This window comes from Macaca nemestrina, chromosome 5, assembly GCF_043159975.1.
Source record: "Macaca nemestrina isolate mMacNem1 chromosome 5, mMacNem.hap1, whole genome shotgun sequence".
Taxonomy (NCBI): Eukaryota; Metazoa; Chordata; class Mammalia; order Primates; family Cercopithecidae; genus Macaca; species Macaca nemestrina.
The window spans coordinates 97,248,215-97,255,572 of record NC_092129.1 but is presented as its reverse complement, the minus strand read 5'-3'; positions in this window follow the sequence as shown (position 1 = coordinate 97,255,572).

Sequence of the window (7,358 nt, the reverse complement as noted above, 5' to 3'; positions counted from 1 at the left end):
TACAGGCGTGAGACACTGCACCCAGCATCAAACTTTCAAAGCAACATGATAGATCCATATTATATGTCTTCATGGTTGCAGACCTCTGCATGATCAAGTGTTTCTGGAGAAAGAAATTGGACCGCTTGCCAACACCACCACTCGGGTACAATTATAAGCTAATTTTAGACAAGAAAAGAAATGAGAGCATTAGTTGCTGCCACTTGGTATGAATTAGACAATGAAGAAAGTATTTACTTCTCTGAAATGATAATAAAAATGGCATTCTAGGTTTTTAGAAGTTTTCCAGGTGAGGTTTCTAAAAAACAAACAAACAAAAAGATTTTAAAAAAACAAAACAAAACAAAAAATTGACCAGCTATCACATTTGCCTGAAAAAAATTGAATTAAATATCTCTATCAGGCCTGGCATGGTGGCTTACTTTGGGAGGCCAAAGTGCTGATCACAAAGGCGGGCAGATCACTTGAGGTCAGGAGGTCGAGGCCATCCTGGCCAAGATGGCGAAACCCGTCTCTAATAAAAATACACAAATTAGCTGGGTGTAGTGGTGCACTCCTGTAGTCCCAACTATTTGGGAGGCTGAGGTGGGAGAATTGCTGGAACCTGGGAGGCAAACGTTGCAGTGAGCAGAGATGGCACCACTGCACTCCAGCCTGAGTGACAGAGTGAGACCATGTCTTGGAAAAATAAACAAACATAAATAAATATCTCTATCATAGTTCATCTTGAACAAACTTTTCCCCTAAGCCAAATTAATTTATAACAAAGGAAGCTAATTTTAGTAAAGTCAGGTAGCCTGCAATAATAGCAATGATGAAATTTTTGTTAGTTGACTTAGAAAACTTAATATTAGAGGAAATAGGACTGTAAAATGAAGCTTTTGAGAAACCTTTTAATCTTCGGTTTTTTAGATACCGAGTCTCACTGTGTTGCCCAGGCTGGAGTGCAGTGGCACAATCATTGCTTACCAAACTCCTGGGCTCAGTTGATCCTCCCTAATAGATAGGACTACAGGCACATGCCACCATGACCAGCTAGTTTTAAATTTTTTTGTGTGAGAAGATAGGGTCTTGCTATGTTTCTCAGACTGGTCTCAAATTCCTGGCCTCAGGCGATCTTTCTGCCTAGGCCTCCAAAAGCACCGTGATTACAGCCCTGTGCCATCACACCCAGCTAATTTTTTATATTCTTTTGTAGAGGTAAAGTCTCATGTTGGCCAGGCTGGTCTGTGCACGAACTCCTAGGCTCAAGCCATTCTCCTGCCTCAACCTCCTAAAGTGCTGGGATTATAGGCGAGAGCTACCCTTATGACCTTATTTCACTTTAATTACCTCCCTAAAGTCCTACTGCCAAATACAGTCACATTGGAGGTTAGCACTTGGACCTGTAGTTCCAGCTACTCTGGAGGCTGAGGTGGGAGGATTGCTTAAGCCTGGGTGGTTGAGTCAGCAATGACCTGTGATCACGCCCCTGCACTCTGGCCCACGTGGCAGAGCAACACCCTGTCTCAAATAAATAAATAAGGTGATAAGGGTGGAGCCCCAGCTGGAGTGGCTGTTGGGTATACATAGGCAGGAAAGGAGATGAGTCAGTTGCCAGAGGGAGAGAGGTTTTGGGGAAAAAGAGAAATGCTTAAAGCATTTTAAGGAAAGTTTACAGTGCAAGGTATGATATAATGCTTTATTTCCCTTCAAAGCATTCAATAAAATCTATAATAACCATCTGTGGTCTGGATTTGAATTTAATGCCTCAAGTCTGGCCTAAAGATAAAAATGGAGCAAACAGAGTATCTGCAAAAGGGCCCCAGCCATAAACAGATTACATTTGTTACACAAACCTGAGCATATGTACATGCAGAGACAGAGAGCTGGGACTACAGGCACACACCACCATACCCAGCTAATTTTTTTTGGTTAACTTTTTTGTAGAGACGGTGGGGGGGGTCTCACCATGTTGCTCAGGCTGGTCTTGAACCCCTGAGCTCAAGCAATCCTCTTGCCTTGGCCTCCTAATGTGCTGGGATTATAGGCATGAAGCACCAGTCCTGGCCTATTTACTAATTTTTGAACACACATATTTTTATTTATTCATGACTTCTTATCACATTTTTAATAAAATTTATTCCCATAGAACACCTTGAGGATTGTAAACCTGTGACCATCTATACCTGCCATCCATTCCTGCTAGCATCTTTGAAATATGTAGCAACAAAATGACCAGGAAGTTTGCAAAGTGAATCCTTAGTAAAGGTAATTATTAACCATGGTATGTACACGGTCAAAGTGAACACATTGCTTGAGGGATCAATGTAGGAATCTCTTGAAGGACTTTCAAAGCACTGCACTGGGCCCAAGCTGTAGATGTTGTATAGAGGACCAGGGGCAGTCAAAGTTCTCGACCCATTTTCCTAAGCCATAACGGTAGGAGAGAAATGTTCTTGTTTACCACAGCTGGGTTACGTCTTTGCTGTGTTGTTTTGTACACACTGGGGAATCAGGGCAAAGGAAAAGCCTGTCCTCTCAGAACCCCCCTGTCCTCATTTCCAGGAATAGCGATGGAGAACAGAGCAGCTAATCTCACTGCCAAGAGAAGGAAAGCCAAAGGGAGCCTCAAGTCATCAGGTACCAGGACATTCAGGGCTTTAAAGTTGCTGCCTTCACTTTGTGGGCCATTTGAAGAAATCTGTACAGAACTTGAAAACGAGTTGTAATAGAATCTTGCCCAGCAGAAGCAAGGGTCTGCCAGGCATTTTTGCTCATTCCCTTTTTGTTTTCCAGGGTTGCCTCCTCAGCTTACATTTTCCCCTTTCAACTTACTCCCTGGATGGTTTAATTCCCATCTGGGTATACCATTACTTATACTAGCTATGTAGAAATGCACTTTCCTTGGTGCTCTGCTGGTCTCCTCCTGGACAGCTGCATCCACCTCCTCTCCACGTGTCTAATGCACATCCATCAACTTGCCCCTCACTCTCTTACTGCCCCTATTTTGTTTCATGGCTTTACCATTCACTCAGCTGTTAACTTGAGAAACTTCAGTTCTCTTTCCCTCTTTCTCTGTAGCACCTTCTTCACCTAAACAAACATTCAGTGAGGCATTAAGTCTGGCCACTTCTGCCCATGGAATGTTTCTGGAATCCTTGGACTTTGCAAGAGACTTTTATTTATTTTTAATTTTTTAAATTATTTTTTAAAGACAGAGTCTCACTCTGTCACCCAGGCTGGAGTGCAGTGACACAATCTTGGCTCGCTGCAACCTCCACCTCCCAGGTTCAAGTGATTCTCCTGCCTTAGCCTACTGAGTAGCTGGGATTACAGGCGTCTGCCCCACGCCCAGCTAATTTTTGTGTTTTTAGTAGAGAAGGGGTTTTACCATTTTGGCCAGGCTGGTCTCAAACTCCTGACCTCAAGTGATCCGCCCACCTCGGCCTCCCAAAGTGCTGGGATTACAAGCGTGAGCCACCCCTTGCGGCCTGCAAAAGCTTTCAGCTTATCTCAGACCTAGGTCTGTTTCCAATTCATCTTCCACATAGTCATCAATTATTCTTATAGAACAAATTTCTGATCTTATCTCTCTCCTGCTTAATAACATCCAATAGTTCACTCATTGTCTAAGTTGTATTTTATTTTACTTTGAGACAAGGTCTTACTGTGTTGCCCAGCCTGGAGTGCAGTGGTGTAATTATGCTCACTGCAGCTTTGACCTCCTGGGCTCAAGCGATCCTCCAACTTCAGCCTCCAGAGTAGCTGGGACCACAAGTGTGTGCCACCATGCTTGGCTTATTTACTTTATTATTTTATTTTATTTTGTTTTTTGTAGAGTCAGGGTCTCCCTATGTTGTCCAGGCTGGTTTTGAACCCCTGGGCTCAAGCTATCCTCCCACCTCGGCCTCTCAAAGTGCTGGGATTACAGGCATGAGCCACCAAAACCAGCATAAAGTTGTAATTCCCTAGCAATGTGTTGTATACTTCCTCTATGTCCCTTCATCCCCAATCAAATTCACCTTTCTGCTCACCTACTCTCTTAGTTGTCTGCTTTCTGCCATATGACAACCAGCTCTTCCAACACCTTAGCCCAGATTGATTTTACATGTGCTATCCAGTGCATGTTACGTGTTTATTTCAGCTAGAGAGGTTTCTGGAGTTAACCAAGTTTGCATGTGTGTCTGGGGATGCTTAGGAGAATGTTGTAAATGACCAGTATACTACAGTGACACTGTGATTTGCTGCTTCTCCATGCTGGTAGCAGCAGTCCCCAAATCGTGCAGTGGCCAGCATTTTATTCAGGAGAAAATTGCTGTAGTTCTAAGTATTGTTAAACTGAAAAGATGTAGGCTGGATTTACATGTACTTTTGGAAATATTGTATATTTTGAAGATATTATAAGTTTGATTTTTTTTTTTTTTTGGTGAAATATCTGCACTCTCTCCATGGATCAAATCATTTTTGCACTTTTTATTCCTTACCCCCACAATTGGTTTGTTTGCTTTTCATTCCTGAAAGCCTGCACTGAAGCTCTCTGGTACTTGTATTTACTTTTTCTCTACCTTTAATTTTCTTCATTTTATTTTTCATTCCATTCCTTTTTCTATGTTTTCAAAAACATCTTTTTTTTTCTCATTTAGCTCGTACTTTGCCGTGAGCTTGTGCTTTGCTATGTTGGGGATTTTATTATTTCTATCTTAATTCAAAGGATATAAACCATACAAAAGCCTGCCGCCTTGTCAAAAGGAGTTCTGAATCAGAAGCCCAAAATAATATCCAGTATAGTCTTGTACAATTTGGCTGTATTTCAGACATGAATAATATTGCTTTTCCAGGGTAAAGGAAATTTTTGATCTACTCTTTCTACCAAAGCACTCATTTCTCATGAATGTCCTGTTCTCAAAGTTATTGAGTCAGTTGTGATGACAGCTGGTTTTCTAAGCAGCCAGGAAAGAAGAGGAATCTTTATATATTTTTTCGCCTTTTTTTTTCATCAGGAGCCAAGACAGGATATTTATATACTTTAAAACCAGTCCTCAAGAGAGAACTATCTGTACTCTCACCCCCTAAAAAAGGTTTTATATATATATATATATATATATATATATATACACACACACACACACACACACACATATATCTATACACACACACACACACACACATCTTAATACTAAATTCTAAATTCTGGATATTGTGTTGTTTCCTTAGATCCAGCACCAGCTAAAGGAAAGGAGCTTGTATAAATGTTTTTGTTTCTAATAAAAATATCCAGGTTCCTTACCAGTAGCACATAGATAGGGTAGACAGTTGTATGAATATTGTGGGTACAAATGAAAGTAATAGTAAGAATTTATGAGCTGACCAGATTCAAGAAGGCCACATGTCCAACTCCATCAGCTTCCAGAAGCAATTCTTCCTGCCCCCAGCTCCACATAAAGGACTGAGAAGTCTAGGAAGAAGCGTAACAATGTCTATTGGTAGTCAGTGTAGTTTAGTGGTTAATTGCTGCCATTACTCAATTAGTTTATTAGATTCAAGAAGAATAATCAGCCAACAAATACGTATTAACATGGAGGAAACGCTGACCATAAGATGTTAGGTGCTGGGGAATGCAGTGGGAAAACAAAAGAGTTTAAAGGCTGGAGGGGAAGATAAACGGTCAGCAAGTTTTCAGAGTTTATCAGATAAATGAATTCAAGAGTGCGAAATACCATGGGCAAGAAATACAAGGTGTCAACAGTAGAAACTGAATACATACACGCCTGTGGGCATGTATACCCATCCACCCACATATATACACAAGGAACAGAACTTGAAATGAATCTGTCTTTTCCTCCACCTCAAGTGGCAGCTTTGTTAATTCCTGCAAAGCAATATAAATAGCAGCTTCTCTGAAATTATATGCATCCCTTTTCTGTTGCTGTTTATTGATGCCTGAGGAGGGCAAACATGGGTTCTACTGATGTCAGCAGGCAGAGTTGCTGCAGTAAAATTTATTCAAAATGAGTGATTGTTGTGGGTTCTGATTTGAATAGATAAGCTGTAGATGCATTTATGAATTTGCATGTCTGTTTACATAAGCAATAGACCATGGTGGCTGAAAGTCCACCACTAGAGGCCGACTCTGGCTTCTGTTCTACAGTGGGTCCACTAGTTACTAGCTCTATAACCTTGGATATACATCTGTAAAGTGAAGATAAATAACCACATTAACAACCTCATAGTTTGCTGTGAGGATTAAATGAGTTAACACATGCTAAGCCCTTGGAACAGTGCAGTGCCTGGCACAGAGTAATTGCTCTACAAATGTCATACTGCTTTTGCTCTCCAATCCCCCCACCTTTTTTTTAGCCAGCTAACTGAGCAGGATAATATTGAATCTCGTGGATACAGGGGAAATTTTCGTCAGCAGAATACCAGAGAAAGATTTATTAAGTATCACCAAGGGGGCCCAGGAATTTAATAACACATTTGTTGTTTTTAGAGCTGAGTTTTTGTTAGAGTGTTAACTGAGAAAGAGTTTTCAGACGCAAATAGAATGTGACATTTACTCTGGTATTATTAGCATATAGAGTAGTAAAAACAGTAGTTGATAGTCTTCCTGCATGTTAGCTTCCTTTAGACTTATTTTCAAAATATACATTTGGTTTATCACAACATATTGTGTCCCACTTAACATAGTTGAGACAAATTAAGGAAAGATGATAGGGTATGAAGAGCTGATAGAAGCTCTTAATATGTGGGAAACCTCAGAATATAAACATCTACAGTGTTATTAATAGGCATATCGTCAACAACAGTTTTTCAGACTTTGTGCTTCACTCTGGAGAAAAACAAGAGCATCACATCTTGAATTTTTTCATTGGGTAATTAAAAAACCCAGTTATAATGTAACACCAGCTGAACATATCATGTTAGTGGAGTTCAGCATCAATTAAAATTATTAACGAAACCCGTCATATGTTCCTTTTCAAAGCTGTTCAAGACAACTGTCCAAATCAACAAAACAGTATGAATATTTATTACCATAAATCTTTTAACTCTTTGGTTTTAACTCATTTCAAATTTTTAGTTCTACTCTATTCAAATAAATTATTATATAATAGCTAATACATACCAAGAGCTTACTGCATAATCTAGCTGCTGTTCCAGACAGTAACTAATGAGAAAACTGTAGAGAGTAGCCGCAGCTTTTAGTAATACAACCTCAAGAAGAAAGTGGGGGCAGTACCGAAACTTACGTATAGTACCGTCCTTAGTACAGCATTGACACTGATGGCCTACTTCAGGAAATACAAACCTGGTGAGGTTTTTAATTACTAATGCTAGAGAGTGGCGTTTTTCCGAGGACTATGTTCCACTTGGTCTGT